General features: G+C 50.2%; 2 long non-coding RNA genes across 3 annotated transcripts in view; one reads left to right on the top strand and one right to left on the bottom strand.

Annotated features, from left to right (window-relative positions):
- The window catches only part of LOC310683263, a 418,618-nt gene that overhangs the window by 23,098 nt on the left and 373,271 nt on the right, over window positions 1-22,249 (bottom strand). The gene's annotated exons all lie outside the window — the stretch shown is intronic.
- On the top strand, window positions 89-6,454 carry LOC310684133. 2 transcript variants are annotated; one of them, XR_014514704.1, is made up of 4 exons: window positions 89-187; window positions 728-965; window positions 2,266-2,370; window positions 5,464-6,454. It is a non-coding gene; the product is annotated as an uncharacterized lncRNA (long non-coding RNA). The 2 variants fall into 2 exon arrangements; XR_014514703.1 differs by lacking the exon at window positions 2,266-2,370.

Raw genomic sequence — 22,249 nt, 5'->3', positions numbered from 1 at the left:
GGCCACTCAGCGCGTGGGGGGAGCGGCGCGGCCGCGGAGGCGGCAGCACCTGCTGGACGGGACGGGACGCGACGCGAGAGCCAGCCAGCCAGTCAGCGCGGGGTCGCCGGCGCCCTAGCAATCGCGCCGCGTCTGCGGAGCCTCCCGGAGCTCGGGCGCCGGTTCCCCCTGCTCCGCCGCTGCCCCGGTGAGTCTGCCGGCTGGGGTTGGCACTAGGGTCTTTTTGGGGGGCGGGGGGAAGACGCACTCCAGTCCCTCCAGATGGGTCCTATCTCAGACTCGGGTCGGGGGGTTTCCTCGCGTCGTTGCCCAGCTTCTCTCTCCTTTTCGGGCCTGAGGGTCTCGCGTGGGGAAAGGGGGGGAAGAGAATTTCGGGGGTGAGGAAGAGAACGCCCCGCTTTTGTGCCTTCCCCTTAACAACCCACGATTTGGCAAAACTGCCGGGCGGAGCGAGGTGTACCTTCCTCTCCAATTTGGAGGGAACGTGCCTGCGAGAGGCTGAGAGGGCGCCTCTGCTCCGGAGCGAGGCCGAAGGGGAGCAAGCCGGCCCTTCTCCTCGCCCAACGCTCTCGATGTCCTTCTCTCAGGCATGTTTGGTTCTCCGGGAATTGTCTCCGCAGTGGGACCTGGATGGACCCAGAGGGAGGGCCCTGAGGCCACAGCGCTGGGTGAGTGCCTAGTTTCGCCCCCTTGCCCACATTCCTGATGCTGATGTCTGTTTCCACAGCTCTGCCGCGCACGGCTTCCTCTGAGAAGCAGAAGGAGTTTGAGCTTCCCAGAGCGGGTTTGGCCGTTACTCTCAAGCTTGCTGACAGAAGCTTAAATCCTAGGAACTAGCAACCAATGGATTCAAATGACAAGAAAGGAGATTCCGACTTAACATTAGGAAGAACTTTCTGACGGCAAGAGATGCTCGGCAGAGGAACGGGCTCCTTCCGAAGGTGGTGGACTCTCTTTCATTGGAGGTTTGTAAGCAGAGGTCGGGTGGCCATCTCTCATAGAACCATTCGTTGCGATTCCTGCATTGCGGGGGGTTGGACTAGATGACCCTTGCGGTCCCTTCCAACTCTACAATTCTCTCTCCTGTCACTTGTTTCTAGAAAGGGATGCCATAGTTGTCTGATGGTTCTGGGTTGGAGAAGATGGGATAAGGGGCTCGTGTGTTGCTGAGGTTCCCTTCCTCCCCCAACTCCCCTTGCAGAATGGGGGGCGCCGTGGGGATGAGACGATCATCCCAGCTGCTTTTATGAGGGTGTGCTGGGCTTCTGAGCCACTCCAGGTGCGCGCTCCGCATGCTGAGCGGGGCAGAGACTCACCTTGGACCACGTTTATGGAGCTCAGCCATTCCTTCGCATCACTGCCACGCAGGAAGCTGGAAGGGGCACAAACGTTTCAGGTTTTATTCGACCCTCGCGTGAAGGCTTCTCTTTCCAGTGCCCATCTGCCAGATCCGGGTTCAGCACTCCGGGCTCCTCCGGGCGTTTTCCATTGGGAGCTTTGTTTAGGAATTGGCCCTGGGAGAGGGAAGAGGGGCGCTCCTGCCTGCAGGGCACACATTGGGTCTTCCCAGCACGAAACGGGCAGCGCCGAGAGAACTGAGTTCCAGCATCAAGGTGGCCCCCATCTAAAAACCGGGCAGTGTTGTGTAGTGGGTAGTGTCATACTAGGACCTGGAAGAAACCGGGGTTAAAATTCATACTGGGCTATGAGGCTCACTGGGTGTTCTTGGCGGACCAGTCGCCACCTCTCAGCCTAACCTACCTCACAGGGTTGTTGTTTTGGGGGATAAATGAGAAGGGGGGGGAATGTGTTTGCCACCTTGAACTCCTTGGAGAGATAAAATGTGGGATGTAAATGCAATAAATAAAAAATAAATAAAAATTAAAAGGTTTTTTTCCCCTTTCCCTGGCCACCCTTTCCTCAAGCAGTTTGGAGCAGCGGGCAGTCACCCCCCTCCCCCTGCAACTTTCACACTCTCCCCAGACGGCAGCAGCAGGACACAGGCGGAAATGCTTGTTGGGCAAAACTAGGCCAAGCGGTTGGAGAGGTGGGGGCGGGTGGGGGCTCCCATCATCTCAGAAGCCTAGTCACCCTCCTCCAGAGTTGGGGTCTAACTAGTTTATGTTTTTTGCTCACAAGGAGGATGGGATGAAATCCCCCCCGCGCGCCTTATCTTTGGCCCTTGCGCTCCCCCCCCCGCAGCCTACAGCCATGTCAGGATGTGTTTATTGACCTTATGCAAATGGTGTTTGTGCTGCTTCTCAGCAGGAACGGATGCGATGGAACCACCCTATGACTTGAGGAGCCACCGAGGCCAGTGACTCACAGGCTGTCCATCCTCACGGGCACAGGATGGCACGTGAGCCACTGGTGAGTTAATGAGCGGTTGTATGAATGAGACCTTCATTCTCTGGGTCACCAGCTGGCTTCCTGCCAGCTTCGGAATGAAAAGAGCCCCCCTCCCGCGTTAATAAAGAGCAATATATATGCATTGGTGAATAAACTGTTTTCCTTCGAGAAGCTGAAGTCGTTGCATGTGCTCCTCCTTTTCCCTTTTCATCCTCACAGCAACCCTGCGGGGTAGGTTAAGCTGAAAGCTAGTGGCTGGCCAAAATACTTCACGGCTGCTGGGCTGGGGGGTACCACTCGCCCGCTCCCCCACTTCCATTGCCTCCCAGTCCCAGACTTTACAAGCCTGCAGACTGCCCACGCACGGCTAGGGCAAAGATTCTGTGCTGGGATTCCTGCATAGCAGGGGGCGGGACAAGACGACCCTTTGAGTTCCTTCCAACTTTCTCTTTCTGTAGCTGTTTCCACGCCCGTGAAGAGGCAGAGGGCGATTGCTTGAGAGAGCCTCACGGCGATCGGGGGGCAGAAATCACAGGGGTGGTGCTCAGCTCCTCTCCAACGCGGCTTCCAGGGGACAAGGAGGGCAGCTGAGCTCGACCCCGCCATGTTGGTCAGTTGGAGGCGGGACGGGGGCTTTAGCAGGCCTGCCTGCTCCGGCGGCTCCTAGGGCTTCAGCGCCACTCCTGCCGCCGCACTAGCCTGAGAATCTCCCCGGAGCGTCTTTCGCGCCGAGTCGCCTGGAAGGAGCGCCCGCGGGCGTCCCTTTCCGCCGCTCCGGAGCGTTTCTGGCAGCGCCGGCTCGGGTTCGACGCCAGATCTGCAGCCCGAAGTAAGAAGGCGAGGCGAACGAGAGGAGTGGACTCGAGCCATGAAGCTCACTCCCTCTCGGTCTTAGCCTACCTCTCAGGTTTCTTATGCGGATAAAATGTGGCCTGCGGAGGGGACGAGACAGCCAAGCGGCTTCTTCGCGCCAGCCTTCGCCTCTGGGCAAGGGCGCGAGGGGAGCGTTTGTCTCGCTCTGCAGAAGCGAATTCTTGCGGAGGTTAAAAGCAGGAGCACAAGCGCCAGTCAGCCCGCCTTCGGGGACGCAACTCCAGGCGGGCCGCGCTCGGCAGCTGCGGACAGGGCCTGGGGTGGCTCTCGGTTGTGCAGTGGTTGGCTAGTGGGCACTCTACACATGCTCAGAGGCTCTTTTGATCCCTACTGGGACGCGAGTACCGAAGAAGCGGCTTCTGTGTGTGTGGCGTGGGGGCTCAGGAATATAGTCTCCAAAGTGGAAGGAGGGAAAACTCACGAGTAACCCGAAAGGTTGGGGTGGGGGGCGAGATCTGTCATTGCTTCCCGCAGGAGAGGCAAGAAGCAGGTTAGGCTGAGAGGCAGCATTGCTCAACAGCAAAACGAGCCTGGCTGCCGAGAGAGCGAGGCGAGCCTGGAGTGGAGGTTTGCGCCGCAGCCTTGTGAGCTGTCTTCAGTTCTGGGCACTCAGGCGAAGCTCCTGCGCTCGAGATGCTTTGACGCAAAGCATTTGTCTTTTGCACTTGGTTTAGGCCGATGAACAGATCTTGGGGTGCTTGCGGGAAACAAAGCAAAGATCCCACAAGCCAGGAATGGACTTTTGGATTTATTTATTTACAAGGAACTTCCTGGGACATCCCTGTAAACTCCTTCCTGAGATGGTCCTGGGATGGGTCTGGCAGTGCCCTTTTGTGTCCTTCCAGAAGTTGGTGCTGAGGACCCGCTGCTCTGGCTTTGGCTGCTCTTGTCCCCAGGTGTTTTTGTTTTGTTTTGGTTTTTTTACAAAAATATCTCCATGTGAACCCACTGCGCCGGGGAGGTCCTCTGGAGAACTGGGCTGAGGAATATCTGGCGCTCTCTCGCTCTGTGTGTGTGTCCCTTGCTTTTAAAAATGGTTCAGTTTCTGGGGCATTTTTTAGTATAGCTTTCAGAACTGGTGATTTTGCTGCTGCTAGCTTTGCATTGTTGTTTCCCTCTGAGCTGCCTAATCTGCCTGCAAAGAAAGATGGGGTATAAATGTTATTTTAAGTAAAAAGTGCTGGGAGAGAGGAGAGGGGAAAGAGATGCAAAATGGTGGAGAATCTTTGAGGAAATGGGAGAATGGCAGACTTTTTAAAAGGACTACATAAGCACACAAGGGCTCCCCTTTTATTAAACCCTTTAAAAACAGTTCAGAACCTGCATAGATCACCTGGAGGGTGAGAAGGGTGAAGAGTGGTGTCTCATCATCCATGATGGGCTATCAGTTGCCAAGGTCTGTCACACAAAGGTGTCCTCCCTCAGCAAAGGAGCCCTGAGCACGAGGTGTAAAACGCAAGGGAAAGGGGGGTATTGTTCTTGTTTGTTACTGTGTTGTGCATTTTAGTGTTTCTATATTGTAAACCGGGACGCGGGTGGCGCTGTGGGTAAAAGCCTCAGTGCCTAGGGCTTGCTGATCGAAAGGTCGGTGGTTCGAATCCCCGAGGCGGGGTGCGCTCCCCTTGCTCGGTCCCAGCGCCTGCCAACCTAGCAGTTTGAAAGCACCCCCGGGGGCAAGTAGATAAATAGGGACCGCTTACTAGCGGGAAGGTAAACGGCGTTTCCGTGTGCGGCTCTGGCTTGCCAGAGCAGCGATGTCATGCTGGCCACGTGACCCAGAAGTGTCTCTGGACAGCGCTGGCCCCCGGCCTCTTGAGTGAGATGGGCGCACAACCCTAGAGTCTGTCAAGACTGGCCCGTGCGGGCAGGGGTACCTTTACCTTTATATTGTAAACCACCCTGTGATCTTCAGGTGAAGAGCAGTATTTATATATATTTTAAAAGTCTAGGCCACCTCTGATGAAGTCTGGTTGCCTTATGCGGCTTGCTCCAAATCCTTCAGGCACATTTCATTGGCTTAAAAGATCTAAGTTGGGGGCTGTTGCTTGCTCAGGAGTAAAGGACTCACTTATGCTTGCTTCAAATTGCACTTCTGAACACTGGGAATTGGTTTGTCCATACATGCCACTGTGGAATTGGTGCTTTTCTTGACCATCTTACCAGTCGGATTCATGCAAGGGTGTGTGTGAGTGTGTGCCACAGTAACAATTCACACAATCCTCTCTCTTTTATTCCTCCTAGGAAGTACAACACAGATTTGTTGGGGGAACGGCAACAACTTCTTTGTCTTGCTCCTCACAGGGCCGTTGTGTGGAAACTGAGTCAGGAGCATGATGAGCCGGGGGCTCAGATGAACATCTCTGATCAACCATGAACTCCTTCTGTGGCTTTGTGGGTAGTTTTCCCTTTGTACAGGTATGTATACAAGAAGCCAAGCAGGCATCAAGCTGAGAGAACATTTGACCAAGCCAGGCTCACGGAGCTAGGATATCAGACCTTCCTGTCTCAGAGTCTGCAGCTCTGGTGTTGTTTTGATTTTTTTACTGTATATAAGGACACCCAAGTGTTGGATGGATTTAGATGAGTAGGAGAGGATATTTTATTAGTAATTATACTTCCTCTTTCTCGCTTATGTGAGAATACAAATATCTATTTCAGCAGGGTTAAAAATCACCATCCATGTGCAGCTTACCTCTGGATGCTATTAGGACAAGGTTGCATAACCTTCTGGAACAATTGTGATATCCAAGGAAGCTTTAGGCAGACTTAGATAATCTCCTCCCTGTTTTATGTTTAACAAAAATGTCACTTTCAGACTGTTTAGTAAACAAAGTTTACTCACATCAAAGGTCTTGCCAAGATCCAACCGATGAAAACCAGGCAAGAAACAATCCTTAAAATGTTACAGATATCCACAGTCCAGTTCAAAATGGAGATTGCTGTCTGGAGGAAAACAAAGAGAAGTCTTCCCCCATTGCAGGTAGGAAAAGAGTGAGTGCAGGAAGGAAGAGATAGGGATTAATGCATTTTCTTTTTCCCGCCACCAGGTTTGCGGGTGTGACATCACAGAGTCCCCTCTATGCGTGGTCCCCTCCATGGTGCCATTGCCTCTGTTAGTGACCGTCTAGCCATCATGTGTTTGTGATTTTGGCTGCACACCCTCCCACACCGATACCATTGTTCTCTGGGAAGCTCCCACACAAAATGATAAAGCGCAATTTTTAAAAAATAATATATTAAGATAATCCTGCAGCCTATTTTTCAGTTCTGTTTGAGTGACCCATACCTTTCAGGCTGTGGTCCCACATGGGGGACCCTTAAGTACTGCAGGCCCACATGGCTAGGATCATTGGGCACAATATATGGGGCTGAGAGGGAATAGAAACAGGGGATCCATCCTTGGGAGGGACCAACAAGGTGTTACCTTCACTCCCTGCTATGCTCCAGCCGCTGCATGGTTAAAAATGTTGATCTGTAGAGCAAGACTTGCAGGTTCCTCCAATCCCCTCATTTATTGATTTACTTACTGCATTTATATCCCACCTCCCCCTCAGCGCACTTGGCTCTGCCCCATCTCATTTAATTCCCACAACAACCCTGTGGCGTTGGTTAGGCTGAGAGGCAGTAACTGGCCCAAAGTCACTCAGTGTTAAGGATTTGCTTCCTAAATGTCCAGCGTTGTTATGTGTTTGGCTGTCAGATCCCTGGGAAATGGGTCTTTGCGGGCAAGAGGTGTCCCACTTGCCTCTACTTTTTAACCCTCTGCTTGTCAATGTGCAAATAAAACACTTGCCTGAAAATTTTCTATTCTGCCAGGCCTATGCAGGCAATTCGGAACACATCCTTTCGCAATGGTTAACTGTTCTTAACTCTTTCAACCTTTTTATGGTTTTTACGGTTTATGGCTGTAAACTGCTTTGAGATAGATAGATAGATGATAGATAGATAGATAGATGATAGATCAAGGGTCAGCAACGTTGGGACATGGGCCGGTTCACGATCCTGCAGACACCACGGTGGGCCAGTGTGTGTGTTTGTGCGTGCACACAAACACCATTTACACTCCTTCCGGTGTGGAGGAGGCTTCCCATTGACTGCAGGAGCTTGTTGCAGCCAATGGGAAGTTGGCCAGCATTGCAGAAGGCGGTCCCTGCTCTGCTCCGCGGCAGTTTAGCACGGCACATGGGAGCCAACTGAGCGGGCAGCGGGGGTTCATGGGCCGTTTAAACGACCCCCATGGGCCGCTTCCGGCCCATGGGCCGCTTCCGGCCCATGGGCCTTAGGTTGCCTATGCCTGTGATAGATAGATGATAGATAGATAGATAGATAGATAGATAGATAGATATGACATAGCAGCATATCATTTTTTAAAAATAAAAATAAAAATAAATGGTAGAAAGAGATAATTAAGTCACCAAGTGCCTTTGCATCTTCTTCATACAGTAGACCCTCAGGTTATGTTACGCTCGAGTAATGTAAACTTTGGGTTGTGAAAGCGGCAAACCCGGAAGTATTTTTCCAGGTTTCACCACTCGCGTGTGCGCAGAAGCAGCGCCTCTGTATACAGATTTTTTGGGGTGCGGACGGACCCCTGGAATGAATTAAATTTGTATCCGGAGGGTCCACTGTATTTGGAGAGCGCCTAACTGGATTCCACGTGGAACATGCACTTTGAAGGAATACGTGAAGGGAAACAAGAGGAGATTTCCCACTACAGATATGTGAATCTCAGTGTACACAGTGAAAAACAGTCACCCTTAGACACACACACAAACACACACATCCCACCCCCCACCTCACTTTGTGACGTGGCGGTTAATCAGTTATGGGATGGAAAAGTTGCGTCTGAGGCATCTGTCAGTGGCTTCTCGGAGGGTGTTGCCAGCGCTGTTTCCACGCCAGGATCCCAGCAGTTTCCCTCTGCTTCGTTCTGCCTCTGAGATGTGCGTGTTGCAAGGGCCTCCTTGGCAGAGGCCCAGGACTTCTCAAACCCGTCTTGCTGGAGCCGAGATCTGCTCCGCAACTCGTCTTTCTCATCCTGTGTTTCGCCAACAAACTCCCACTGCTGTCAAAGAGGCCCCGAGGAGGAACTGGCTTCTCTTCCAGCCTGAACTCGCCCGTGGTGCTGGTGGTGGAGGAGATGGTGCTGGTGATGATGCGCTACTTGGCTGCTCTTGCTGCAGCTCTTGATCTTTTCATCCTCCTGGTGGCGGTGGCTGCCTGAGAGCCTTTTCCAGAGCTCAGTGGGAGGAGAGGAAAGTGGCGAGAGGTCTACAGGTATGGGTGGCTACACTCTGCCCCTACAGTTGGTAGTAGCAATGCTTTGGAATGCCAGCTTCTGGAAACCACAGGAGGGGAGAGTGTTGCTCTTGTGCCTGAAACCTGCTCGCGGGTTTCCTTTTTGGGGGCATCTGGTTGGCCACTGTGAGAACAGGATGCTGGACTAGATGGGCCATTAGCCTGATCCAGCAGGATCTTCTTGTGTTCTATGATGGGAAGATGGGCCACTGCCCCCATCTCTCCTTGCCTCTGGTCACCGGGAAGACACAAGGCCACTGAGCGATGTCAACATGACACTGCTGTTCCCCTCCTCTCCCATGTCTCCTGGATTCTGAGGAGAGGCCATCATGGGCTAGTAGTTATTAGGAAAGCTGTAGGAGTGGTGGTATTCTTCTAGGCCAGAGGTGGAGAACCTGAGGTCCTCCGGACATTACAAGACTGAATCTCCCATGATCCCTGAGGAATGCTGGCTGGGGCAACCTCATGGAAAAACAACCACAGTGGGAGCCGTGATACCCTGGTAGTTAACGCAGCAAAAGCTCATAGTTCTTCCTGCCCTCAAGGGATGGAGAGATGGCATGACTTTGCCTTCATGCTTCATAGAATCATAGAACCTGCGGAGTTTGAAGGGACACTAAGGGTCATGTCGTCCACCCCCTACCATACAGGAATTACAAGTATGATTCTGTGAGAAGTACGTAGGGCTGAACCATTGCCCCCTGCAGGCTGGTTCTGCAAGTATCTGGTGGAGGGTTTGAGGTCCTGGCAAAAGTTGGCTCAAGTGGCCTGCTCCATCGTGCAGGGGCAGCGGTGGCGGCACTTCTAAAACAAGCTGCCTTCAGTTATTTCTCTGCTCCAGGACCCCTTCCCTGGAAATGCTGATGGAGCTCCCAGGCCCCACCCATCCTGCATTGCTTAACTGAGGTGCTCCCTTCTGCCTTAGTCTCTCCCCTAAAACTGCTGGCAGAGCAACCATCTCTATGAGGCAACATGCACAATTAATCTGATCTAGGGAGTGGGGGGAATCCTGGCTCTAGGGAGACTGAAAGCCCAAGGCTGTTGCGGTTCATTCTTTCGCCTGGGAAGCATTGGGGTGGGATCTGAGCAGCACGGAGAGGCTCCCTGTCTCGCTTACGATGTTATCATAGCCACATCTACTTGCACTTGTGAAAGTCTGCCATCCTGCTTCACTTGCAACAGGAGCAACACCCCAGAGTTTCCTGCTAAATTCTTGCAACTTTTCAAACCGGAAGTGAAAAGTTTTTCCTTTTTTTAAAGAAGCTTTATTGTGTTGTTTTGAACTTAAAAAAAATTAATGTTTTAAATACGTTTTTATTTCAATTGATTTTTTTAAAAATCACAGACATGTTTGGCACCCTGGGCTCCTTTGGGCACAAGGTGGGATATAAATTTAATAAAAAGAAATAAAAAGAAAGAAATAAATGTTCTGGTGTATTTTGTCCCACTTTTGTGGGGTACCGTGCAAAAGGGCCTCTCTAGATGGCAATTGTGTGGGAACATTGTGGGGAAGCATTGCAGAACAACTAAGAAAGCAGAATGAGTTGTGGGTGGCCCAGTAATGCACCATTATTGACTCATAGAATCATAGAGAACTGTAGAGTTGGAAGGAACCCTGAGGGCCATCTAGTTCAACCCCCTGCAATGCAGGAACCACAACTAAAGCATCCATGACAGACAGCCATCCAGTTCTGTTTAAAAACCTCTAATAAAAGAGAGTTAATCATTTTCCAAGGGAGTCCGTTCCACTGTCAAATAACTCTTACCAAAATTCTTTTGGAAGTTTAGCCAGAATCTCATTTTTGTAACTTTAATCCATTGGTTTAGGTCCTACCCTCCAGAACATGGGGGGGGAGAAGCTTGCTCCATCTTCCATGTGACAGCCCTTTAGATATCTGAAGACGACTATCATTGCTCCTCTCAGTCTCCTCTTTACCAGGATAAACAAACCCAGCTCCCTAGCCATTCCTCATAAGGCTTGGTTTGTAGAAGAAGAGTTTGGATTTGATATCCCACTTTATCACGCGGCTAACAATCTCCTTTCCCTTCCTCCCCCACAACAAACACTCTGTGAAGTGAGTGGGGCTGAGAGACTTCAAAGAAGTATGACTAGCCCAAGGTCATCCAGCAGCTGCATGTGGAGGAGCGGAGACGCGAACCCGGATCCCCAGATTACGAGTCTACCGCTCTTAAGTCCTACACCACACTGGCTCTCTCACACTGGTGACCCTTGATCACTTGGTTGCCCTCCCCTGCACATGTTCCAGCTTCATGACGGCAGGGGAGCCGTCACCCTTGAAGCAGGACATGGGTATAACATCATGAAAGCCCTCACCCTCCAACCTCTGTGCCTCTCTTGGCTTTTCCAGGTCAGCCACCTCCAGGGAACAGACCCACCAGTAAGAGCAGTTCGACAGTGGAAGGGATTCCCTTGGAAGCAGAGGTTGGAATGGCCATCCGTCAGGGATTCTTCAGTTGTGATTCCTGCACTGGACTAGATGATGCTCTTGGGAATCCCTTGCAACTCTACACCTGAGCGCCAGCAGGTCACTGCCCTGAGCGCCTGATCCAGCAGTCAGACAGTCATATCAGTGACATTCCATGCAAAGCCCTAGACAGCCCCGCTGGCTTCTCTTGGCACATTATTTTTTTAAAGCAATTTCTCGGAGCTTGCAGGTGCCCCTTTTCTGCCTGCACTCCGTGCGGTGATTCCGCGGCGGAGGGTGCCAGAGCACCCAGCCAGCAATTGCAGCCTCATGTATTATTAATGACAGCCAATCCCACGCCTGGCGTCACACTGATAACCCACCGGGGGTGAGGAGCGAATCCAGGTGGCAGAAGGTGCCAGAGAGCAGTTTGCACAGGTGGGTGCTGATGTTCCCCCAGCAGAAGGTCCCTGTTGCTTCCGGGGGTGGGGGCTGCACACTCTCTCTAGAGGGCTCCAGAGGCAATTGGATTCACTGGAGGGAGGCTGGCTCCGGGAAGATAATTTTGGTTCCCTGTTCAATCAACTCCCAGCAGCAGCTATTTGGACAAGGCTGAACCATACACAGCCAAGTCCTCAGTTCTGAGCTGGCAGCCCCAGTGAGGCCTCCTGCCTCCTGCTTCTTCCAGTCACTAGGCTGTGCACCTCTGGCAGGGGCTGCCCCATCTTCTGATGCTCATGCACACTTTTAATGAGGCTTTGGAGTCTGGAGGGGAAGGTGGGGGAGGGGTGGGGGGGCACCATCCTTGTCTCTTGTCAGTGATGAGCCAAAATAGGCCATTAGGCTTGAGTTGCATACAGCAAAGGCATGTGGGTGGTGGCAAAATTCTGCCTGTCCTCATACGGAAGTTGGACTTGACTTGGTAGGCACAAGATACCCCTTCCCCTCCTCCTTCCTTCTCACAGATGTGATTCTTAGCATTCATTGGTGTATTAATTTGTTAAGCAGCAGCAGGAATGAGCTAATGCACCCACGTCTGTCATATAATCCAATACCCATTTACTTTAGAGTAAGCCCCAAACAACTGAATATATATATATATATATATATATATAATCTTTGTTAATTTGTTTATTTTAAAAATAATAATACAAAACATAAAATGTATTTTTTAAAAAGTAAAGAAAGACAGAAAGGAAAAAAGGGTATAGTATCTCACTATAACAATTGTTAACAGTTAACAATTACACTTTTAAGCCTACTGTATTTTGTATAAATGAGTTCCAAATTTCATTATATATGTGCGTGCTAGTATAACGAGACATTTACAGAATTGTGCTGCTAACGTACCATTCCTTTACTGAAAAGATTTTATTCCCTTCCCAATACTTGACATAATTTCAGATGCAAATTGTAACAAGCTTTGCACTTTTGGAAGTGCTCGAGAAATGGGAAATATCCCTAATCCTAAATTTCCAGAGGGACAATTGTTGCAACAAACATCAGCGTCGTAATAAATGCATTAGTCGTTCAGGCGACACAAAATTCTTTGTTGTCTTTGGTAAGCATAATATCCGGCTGAGAGCATCTGTTCTCCTCCTTGAGATGTCGCTGGGCAGAGGGACAACCCCTCTACTTCCCCTCCTCTTAGAATATCTTCAGGATAAAAGTTGTGTGCCTTGAGTTCTAGAACTGCCTGAATTGTGCAGAAGTCCCACTGAATGCACCCAAGACCCAAATGGGGGCTGGGTGGGACTGGGGTGCTGTATGTGTGCCTTTGATTGATCTCTGGAAAAAAACACCACCCTCTCCTCAGAGCCGCCAGCACACAACCCCTTTGAACCTCCTCAGCTCATCACAAACACTCGACAGACTTGGAGTTTGCCAGTCCCTCTGCTATCAATTATTTGCCCTTTTTCTGTTTACCTCCAGGCAGCAAGTAATTATTTTTAAATATTAATTTAGTTGTGTCATGTACAGTTTGCGGCTCAGCCCTGAGATCTGAGATGCAGAAAAGCAAGCTGTGTCTCAGATTGCATCGCGCTGGTGGTGACACACTCCGAGCATCGCCAGCTATGCAAAGCCTGCAGTTGACGGTGAAGAGGGGGGAGAGACAGGGTGGGAGTCGGTACCCTGGATGCTTGCAGGGACCAGAGACTTGTGAAGGCAAAGATGCTGTTCTGGAGCAGAGAGGAGGCTGAAACCAGAAACTTCCCTCCAGCCTGAAGACCTGCCACATCTCAGCGTGGAAAGCTCTCTGTGCTGCAGAAGGGTGAGGCTGGTTGTCATGGTCTTGCCAGGAAGCAGTTTACGAAGAGAACGAAACAAAAAAGTTATCAGTAAGGTAAAGGTAAAGGGACCCCTGACCATTAGGTCCAGTCGTGACCGACTCTGGGGTTGCGGTGCTCATCTCCCTTTATTGGCCGGGGGAGCCGGTGTACAGCTTCCGGGTCATGTGGCCAGCATGACTAAGCCGCTTCTGGCGAACCAGAGCAGTGCACGGAAACGCCGTTTACCTTCCCGCCGGAGCGGTACCTATTTATCTACTTGCACTGGCGTGCTTTTGAACTGCTAGGTTGGCAGGAGCAGGGACCGAGCAACAGGAGCTCACCCCGTCACGGGGATTCGAACCGCTGACCTTCTGATCAGCAAGTCCTAGGCTCTGTGGTTTAACCCACAGCGCCCCCCGCGTCCCAAAGTTATCAGTAAAAACATGTAAAAACAACTAGTGAAAACTTTTTTAAAAAAGCAATACAGTGGTACCTCAGGTTAAGTACTTAATTCGTTCTGGAGGTCCGTTCTTAACCTGAAACTGTTCTTAACCTGAAGCATCACTTTAGCTAATGGGGCCTCCCGCTGCTGCTGCACGATTTCTGTTCTCATCCTGAAGCAAAGTTCTTAACCTGAAGCACTATTTCTGGGTTAGTGGAGTCTGTAACCTGAAGCGTATGTAACCTGAACCGTATGTAACCCGAGGTACCACTGTAGACTGAAAACAGATTAGAACATGCATCAACATTCTATATGTTCTATATGTCTGGAAAGGCTGGCCTAAATAAAAGTGTTTTGAGTAAGTTCCGAAAAGAGTACAATGAAGGCGCCTGTCTAATGTCAATAGTTAGGGAGTTCCAAAGTGTAAGGTGCCCCCGCATTAAAAGATTGATTTCTTACAAATGTGGAATTTGTATTCTGTGGCACTTGTAATAGTGCCGGTTTCTGTCGATTGAAGTGGTCGAGTGGGCTGTGGGCATGTTTAGGGTAAGGTGATCTCACAGGTAAACTGGGGGGGGGGGTCCAATCCTTAAAGCAGGTGTGGAAAACCTTTGGCCATCCGGAGATGGCTGAATTACAACTCCCATCTGGCCCAACAAGCAGGGGCAGGGGGGATGGAAGTTATAGCTCCATAACTGCCCCAAAATGTGAAATCCAGGGGAGACAGACCACTGTTTGTAACTGAAAAGATTTTGTTCATGAGACAATGGGAAACAAATAAAGATCAAACTATATTTACTGGTGAAAGCAGTGTTACTTACTTATCATATGAGTGTTCTCATTTCAAAAGCAAAAATGCCTTCAGAATTGGACAGATGCCCTTGGCACTTTCTTTCAAATATTATTTTGGTTTAATACGTATTAAAAAGAAACCAGTTGTTCCTCCAGAGAGGGGGCACCTGCAAATCTGGGGATCAGGACAGCCTTCTACTGGGGGGGGGCAAGCAAAGAGTAGTCAACGGTTCTCAACAAATTGGAAAAGGCTCTTTCTAGTCTCCAATTTATGTCCTTATTATAGGGATTAATTCTCTGCCCTCCAATCAAATTCCTATGGTGTTTTATTGAGCCCAGGACTGCAGATGGATTTATCTCTGCACTCTATGTCGCGAATTCCTCGCGGCACTTTTTAGCGAAACGCTCAGAGTCCCAGGTTTTTCCAGTGCAGTCTTTTTAATGTGAGCTATATACAGGCATTTACAAAAACAGTCCATACAGAGTACCTGCTCCTTAAGGCAAACGAATACTCTCCACCACAGCACCACCACACCACACCACAGCACAACCACAACCACCACAGTTACTGTTGAACAGGCTTTCCTTTTTAAAACAGGTGATAGCCAATCACATTAATCACACTCCTGCTGAGTCACTCTGACCCAGCACTTCACAGAGTATTGCATCATCCTGTTGAAGCCTGCAGACTTACTCAGTATCCTGCGAATCCCAACACTCCAAACTACGAGACAAGACTTTTGTGCATTTCTGGCATGCCACTGTTATGGATATCCTCTACCAGTTTGCCTGCTCATAGTGTTCCACTGATCCAAGGTGGATCAGTGATCCATACAGAATGGATAGGACTTGCATACTCCAGAGTAAAGATGGAAAATGGCCTTCCTCTCTGAGACAGGCTTTCTCCAGAGTTCTGCAGTCTTTGCATTGCTGCAGTGATGGTGGTGCTGATGGGGCCTTCAGCTGCCTTGCACAAAACTGAAGCTGTTACAGCCTCCACTTGATGAGAAGTCTTTGGGCAAAGGTCAAGCGAATTGGTTCTAAGGTAACTTACTTATCCAGCACCATCATTAGAGACTCAGGTGACCTCTGTGGCTTGAAGTGGCTTTTATCAGCTTTGGCTGAGATGCCAGCAGTGACCTTTCTTGGCTTGGTCACAGTGACCCAGGCTTTGGTCACCTTCTGTTGAAACTATTGCAATGTCTTGCATTGTGCATGAGGCTGCCTTTTACAAATAGCCCAGAAATGGCTCTTTCTCCAGAACTATATCCTGAGACCGAGCAGTTTGACCAGATTATGCCTCTTCCTTATCACATACACTGGCTCCTGAGCCTAATTTAAAGCCCTAACAACTTGGGACCAAGTTACTAGAAAGGACACTTTCCCCCATGTTTACCTGTCTGAACCTTAAAACTCTCTTCAGAGGCTTTGCTCCGAGAGCCAAAGGAAGGGAGGTGGGCCTTTTTTCTTTTTGCAGTGATGCAAAACCTTCTTAGTAAGGTTTGCCCACCTCCCAGCCATCTTTATGATTGTTCCCAAAGTAGGGCAATACCTTTCTGTTCAACCAGCTTCTTCAATGACATGCTTTGCAATCTGGCCTCTCAGCTTTAAACTGAGTTTTAGGTTTTGAAATCCAACCTTTGTTTTAATTTATTTTGTATAAATCAATGACTACTTCTGTGGCTTGTCCCTTTCCACTGTTTTCTTTCTTGAACGTTTGGAGGTAAATGAAGTGGCTTAAAGAAAGAGTAGCTGGTGAGTTCCAGATTTGAGTCCCCAGACATAGGTTTTCTGGGATCTGCAGTAAACTCCACAGATTAGGTAGAGAAACAAGGGTGTGCTCAGGGCTTTGAGCAAACCCAGTGCTTGTTTGCGGGCCTGACCACATTCCTCCCAAGGGGAAGGCAACGATTCCTTGCCCCTTTCACCTTAAATGATGCTGCCTTAAAATTTCTGCATAATAAACTTACAAACATTTTCAGGTTCTGGAGCAGAATCCTGGGACACCAGCAGGAGAAGAGGATGAACACAGTTCCTTACCCCACCCCTGGAACTGCCCAGGCCACTCTGGGATGGCTGGATTGTTGCCTCTTCCGAGTTGTCTCCATGGGATCTGGCCATGGTGCTGAAATCCAACCCAGCATAATTGATCCTTTGGGCTGCTGGTTGCTGGTGGCTTATTCACCTCAGGGGTCTACATGTTCTCCATAGGCATGTGGAAGGCAATGGTGGTTGGGTGGCTCAGAAGCTGGCCAATTTCTCTGGAAAGAAAAGACAATCCATGGGGAGATGACCTCTCCTTGGTGTTGTCTTGAAGATCTTTCCAGTCTCATTAGGTTGGTGGTGGAATCCAGGAAATTGTGACATGACAAAATGGCTGATGAAACTGCAATGGTGCATCTGTCAACATTGATTCCAAGCCTGAAGCTAGAGATGAGTGATGGGAACATCCAGCTTTTTAGAGCCAGGATGCTTTTGATGCCTCCTCCCTGAACCAAGTAAGATTTAGCTGGAGGGAAGTTAGCAATCAGTTAATTGACATTGAATTAACCATGAAATGCAGCATTAACTACTTTGCTTCTGAAGTACAATCTAACAATACTTTAACAAGGCTTTTAATTATTGATTATTGCTTATAACACACAGGAGACTGCTCCTTATTTTTCAAGACTCTTGTCCTTCAGACACAACTGTGCCCTTCCCCTCGAGTTTCCCCTTTCCTATTTTGTAGAACCTTGGTTGTGTGAAAGCAGCTTCTCCAAGGTGCCTCAATGGCCAAGGAGGAACTGGAACCTAGAGCCAGGCATAGATTAAGGGACTGAAAGGGGTGTCGGGGGGTGGGTGGGTGCACGGTCTCAGGCAAATAGGACAGATGGGAAAAAGTACTACATGCTGATATTGCAGAAACAAATGGATAATAATATCATCAAACAAATGATCCGCAATCAGCCAATACATTCAAGTCACAGATCCTTGCAGGAGAACTCTGGATGGTGGCATCACTATCTTTGGGATGAGGCTACAGCTGGAGAAGCCCCAGGAGGCTCTGCTCCTTTCCCCCAGGCACAGGAGGTTCCCAGGGGCTGGTTTTGCCCAAATTTTGCCACTAACCTCAGAAGGAGCAAAACACTTAACCTTAGGAAGAAGCTTCTTCTGTCAAGAGCCATTCAGCAGTGGAACAGACTCCCTCAGAGGGTGGGGGAGGTTTTTAAGCAGAGGTTGGAATCCTTGTCAGGGATTCTTTAGCTGTGATTCCTGCATTGCAGGAGATTGGACTACGTAACCCTTGGGGATCCCTTCCAAGCCTACAACTCTATTATTCTTTGATGTTCAGTTAGGAGAGAGGGCACTCATTTCCAAGCTGCAGATGGCGTTTTTGCTGCCTTTCTCCAGCTGCCTCCTGATTTTGCCACTCTCTAGCATGCTGATGTGCATGAGGATGACTGATAGCCCTCCATCAAGCAGGAGTTCTCAGGCCTTCTGGCTTAAGGAGGCCACCCTTCGTGGCTGAGCTGGGAAGCAGTTGGCCTAGATGACATCAATCCAGCCCCACCCATGACTTATAGGACCACCTTTTGATCCAGTTAGACCACCTGAACAACTCTTGCTGCTGCTTCTGTTCCAGCTGCAGGCCAAGGTCTCCTTCCCTGTCCCCCAAATGCCCTTTTGGGAGATTCACTTGGCAGCCACTTGGAGAACACACAGGCAGTGCTCTTCCAAACAGCCAGCGGTGCCTTTGAAGGAGTGAGAGAGAGGGAGAGAAGAGAGGGAAAGTTGGGTCACACCCAGCTCAGTCCTTCCTGCAGGCAGGTGCACAGATCCCATTCAGGTGCCCTCTGGGGAGATTCCAGGTGGCCTCCATCTCCTGCCACCCCTTTCCCATATTACTTTGGCTTGCTAGCTCTGCCATGACATGTTGGCAGCTGGAACAATTGGCTCTGGCTCCTTCATACAGCTCTGTGCGAAGCGCATGGGGTTGTCAGAGGAGTAGATCCAATGCCAGGGAGCAAAAGGCTCTTGCCTCCACTCCTCTGGGGTATGTGGCCTCCAACAGGCTCACCGAGGCAAAGGCTGGCATGGTTTGCTTCCTTTGATGCCACTACAAGGTATCCTGAAACTAGGAGCCTGAGTTCTTGGGGTCAGGAGATGATCTGCAAGGGGGAGGTGCTCTCTAAGCGGCACAGAGAGTCCCTAGTTTTATTAGTCCCTTCCAAGTTCATAGCACTAGAATTCATGGCAATTCAGTGAGGTAGAACATTGGAAGATTCAGGAGAGATAAAAGAAACTACTTAATCTGTAGAATGCCTGCTATAGGAGGCAGTGATGGTCGCCAACTAGGGTGGCTTTAAATGAATAATAGACAAATTCATGGAGAAGAGGGCTATTGATAGCTACTTAGCCATGCTGCAAACCTACATGCAGGACACAAGCACAAGCATTGCTGCCTCCACCCTTGTGAGTTTGAAAGTGAACCTTAGAATCTTGCCCGTTTCATTCTGTGTTCTACCAAAAGCTTTGTATGTTGGGTTAAATAGCTTAGGACAGCTGCTGTTTTCAGTTTTCAGTGGGTTTTTGTTTTTATTTTTTGAGCTGGGTTGCTTTATTTGCATTTTTAAAATTGCTTTGTGGCTTTCATCTTTTTTGTAAGCTGCCTTGGGAGTGCTTTGCCCTGAAATGTGGCACATATTTCAGAATGGATGAGCAAGGCGATCCAGGGGCATCCAGCTGCCCCCACCTGCCATGGCAGCCCTCCTGCCCTTCACCTCCTGGAGTCTCTTGGGGCAGACACTGCCTGCTGGGAGAGGATCCCTTGTTGATGTTCCATGCAGCCCAGAGTGCTCCAGCCCACCCCTGCATGATCTCGACAGGCCTGGGCTGGATGCGGAATGCGCTTGGAGGGCGGGTGCTGCTTCCAGAGCGCCTTTCCCCTCCTGGCAATGGATGAGGATACAAGCTCTGCCCTGCTGAATTCCACGTGTTCCCAGCCCCCACTTCACACCCCACACACCTCTGCAGTGATTGATGCCTTGCCATTCCCCCAGAGCAACCCCACACCCTTCTCTCCCCTGACCCAGTGACCTGACCCAGTTGTGGGACCTTGAGCCAATCAAGGAGTGGTGGTGGGGAAACCCATAAAGAACCAGAACTCTTTAGAGCTGGAAGGTCCCCTGACACCTGTCTCATTCCACCCTCTGTCCAGGGCAAGGATATTCCTGTCTCCAGGGCAGCCCCCAACCCCAGGCAGCCAGGTGGGATGTGGGCCACCCTTCTGGCATATTCCCTGGTCAGATATATCCAGACTCTGCGGCCTCTATCCCTCCTACAAGAGCTAGGAAGGACCACAGAGAATTTGAAGGCCACCCAGTAGAGAACTTTGCTTTGTCAATGACCCCAATATCTCTACACACGTTCGTCCCCATCTGTCCACTACCCACCACAGGAAGGCTAGTGGACCATATATAAAACCCAATTTGGAACAGAGAGTCCAATTAGCCAGCCTCCCCTCCCAATTGTCCTCTCTTCCTCCACCACCCACTTCTTCCCCAACCTTTGGAGAGGATCAACACCACCTGTGAATCCTGCCCCTCCCCAACCAAAAGGCATCCATTCATTGCCTGTTGCAGTCTAAGGCTCTTCTGTTCTCCTGCTGCTGCCAGAAACCACAGAGGACAGGTCACAGGAACAGCTCAAGAACTCCCCTCCCGCTCCCTGAGGCGTTTGGGGGGGGGGTCGACGGCTCCTAAAGTTCAGTCCTGCTTGCATTAGCCTTTCCATTTGGAGGCTTAATGAACTGCCCTGGCGGGGCCGCTCCACGAGGATGCTAATTGGAGGTGGCAAAGCCCACTTACCTGGGTTGCTGCCGTGGCATCCAACTGCCGCCCATCCATATTTAATGCCCCGGCGGTTGTTTTGGTTCAAGAGTCACGTCTGATGGAGGAGATAAAGAGCTGCCTTTATTAATGAACCAAAGCCCATCCGTGGCCCACCACAGCAGAGGAGGCGGGGGGGGGCAGAGGGGGGGCATCCCCCTCCTCCTCCTTCTTAGGGACTTCTTGTCACCCAGGTCAGCATCATTGGAAAGGAGGGGTAGGGGGGAAGCCCATTTTTCAACATAAAGATGCACTTGTGTTTTAAATTATTTATCATTTACATTATTTTGTTACATGGGAGCGGGGAGGTGGACCCTGGCATTAATCTTGCAATGTGGCTGTGGTTAAATGTGCGGCGGCGGAGGGAAGAGATGTAGCCTCCCTTGACTCTGGCTCAGAAAGAGGCTGTCTGAGGGAGGGAGGGAGGTGAGGGGGGGATTCCATTTCATTGGTTGATTGATGTGGCAGAGCAGAGGGGAGGAGGAGGAAGAGGAGGAGGAGGGTCCTCTTTGAATCTCTCCCCCCCATTTGCTTGCCTCTGTGTGACTTAGGCTAGGGCAGGGTAGGCATAAGAAGATAAGAATCAGGCTAATGTCCACCTAGCCCAGGGGTCAGCAACCTTTTCAGCCATGGGCCGGTCCACCGTCCCTCAGACCATGTGGTGGGCCAGACTATATTTGGGGGGGGGAATGAACGAATTCCTATGCCCCACAAATAACCCAGAGATGCATAAAAGCACACATTCTACTCATGTAAAAACACCAGGCAGACCCCATAAATAACCCAGAGATGCATTTTAAATAAAAGGACATATTCTACTCATGTAAAAACACACTGATTCCTGGACCATCCATGGTTTACTGAGAAGACGATTGGGTTGCATCCGGCCCATGGGCCTTAGGTTGCCTACCCCTGACCTAGTCCAACATCCTGTTCTCAGAGTGACCAACCAGATGCCTTTTTTAAAACCACCCAGGTTGGAAGCCATCCTTGCCTCCTGTGGGAGTGAGTTATCTAGTTTAATTACGTGCTGCTTAAGCTTAGTTTGGGGACACGGGTGGCGCTGTGGTCTAAACCACTGAGCCTCTTGGGCTTGCCAATCAGATGGTCAGCGGTTCAAATCCCCATGACGGGGTGAGCTCCCATTGCTCGGTCACAGCTCCTGCCAACCTAGTAGTTTGAAAGCATGCCAGTGCAAGTAGATATATAGGTACTGTTCTGGCGGGAAGGTAAATGGCGTTTCCGTGCGCTGCTCTGGTTTCGGTGTTCCGTTGTGCCAGAAATGGCTTAGTCATGCTGGCCACATGACCTGGAAAAACTGTCTGTGGACAAACGCTGGCTCCCTCAGCCTGTAAAGCGAGATGAGTGCTGCAACCCCAGAGTCGTCTGCGACTGGACTTAATTGTCAGGGGTCCTTTACCTTTACCTTTTCAAGCTTAATTTAAATAAGCATTGCCCATAGGAGACAGCTTAAAGTTTTAACATTGCCAGGATTGGGCACAAGTTTGAACCTCCTCCGCCTACCCCATCCCTACCAAAGGAGCCAAGGTTCCTACTCTTTCTAACTTGGCTCTTAGTTAGAGTGAGGTGTTTTTAAAAAGAACATTTTCCTAATGGAGATCCAAAAGCAAAGGCATTTAATTGCCCCCCCCAAGTCAGTTTGAATGGGGCTGCTGCTGGGTAAAGGGTGACCTGTGACCTGCTGCCTCCCTAAGGCCCCATTTGAATAATGTAGGACACGTTCTGGTTCACGACAACCCTGCAATTTAGTTCATTGCTGCACTCCTATTGCTTGCCAAGCGGCAGCAAGATTCCACGGCGTTTCTGGCACTCAACCGGGTTGGGGTTCCATTGGGGAAATCAAGGCTCAGCAAAGACTAATTTATTCTACACATATTTACACCTGGAAGTCCTCAATGGAGGTGGCTT

The sequence above is a fragment of the Podarcis tiliguerta genome, assembly GCF_965153285.1.
Source record: "Podarcis tiliguerta genome assembly, chromosome: 8".
NCBI classification, from domain to species: Eukaryota; Metazoa; Chordata; class Lepidosauria; order Squamata; family Lacertidae; genus Podarcis; species Podarcis tiliguerta.
Note: the sequence above shows the minus strand (reverse complement) of the source record. Positions and strands in the feature narration are given on the sequence as shown.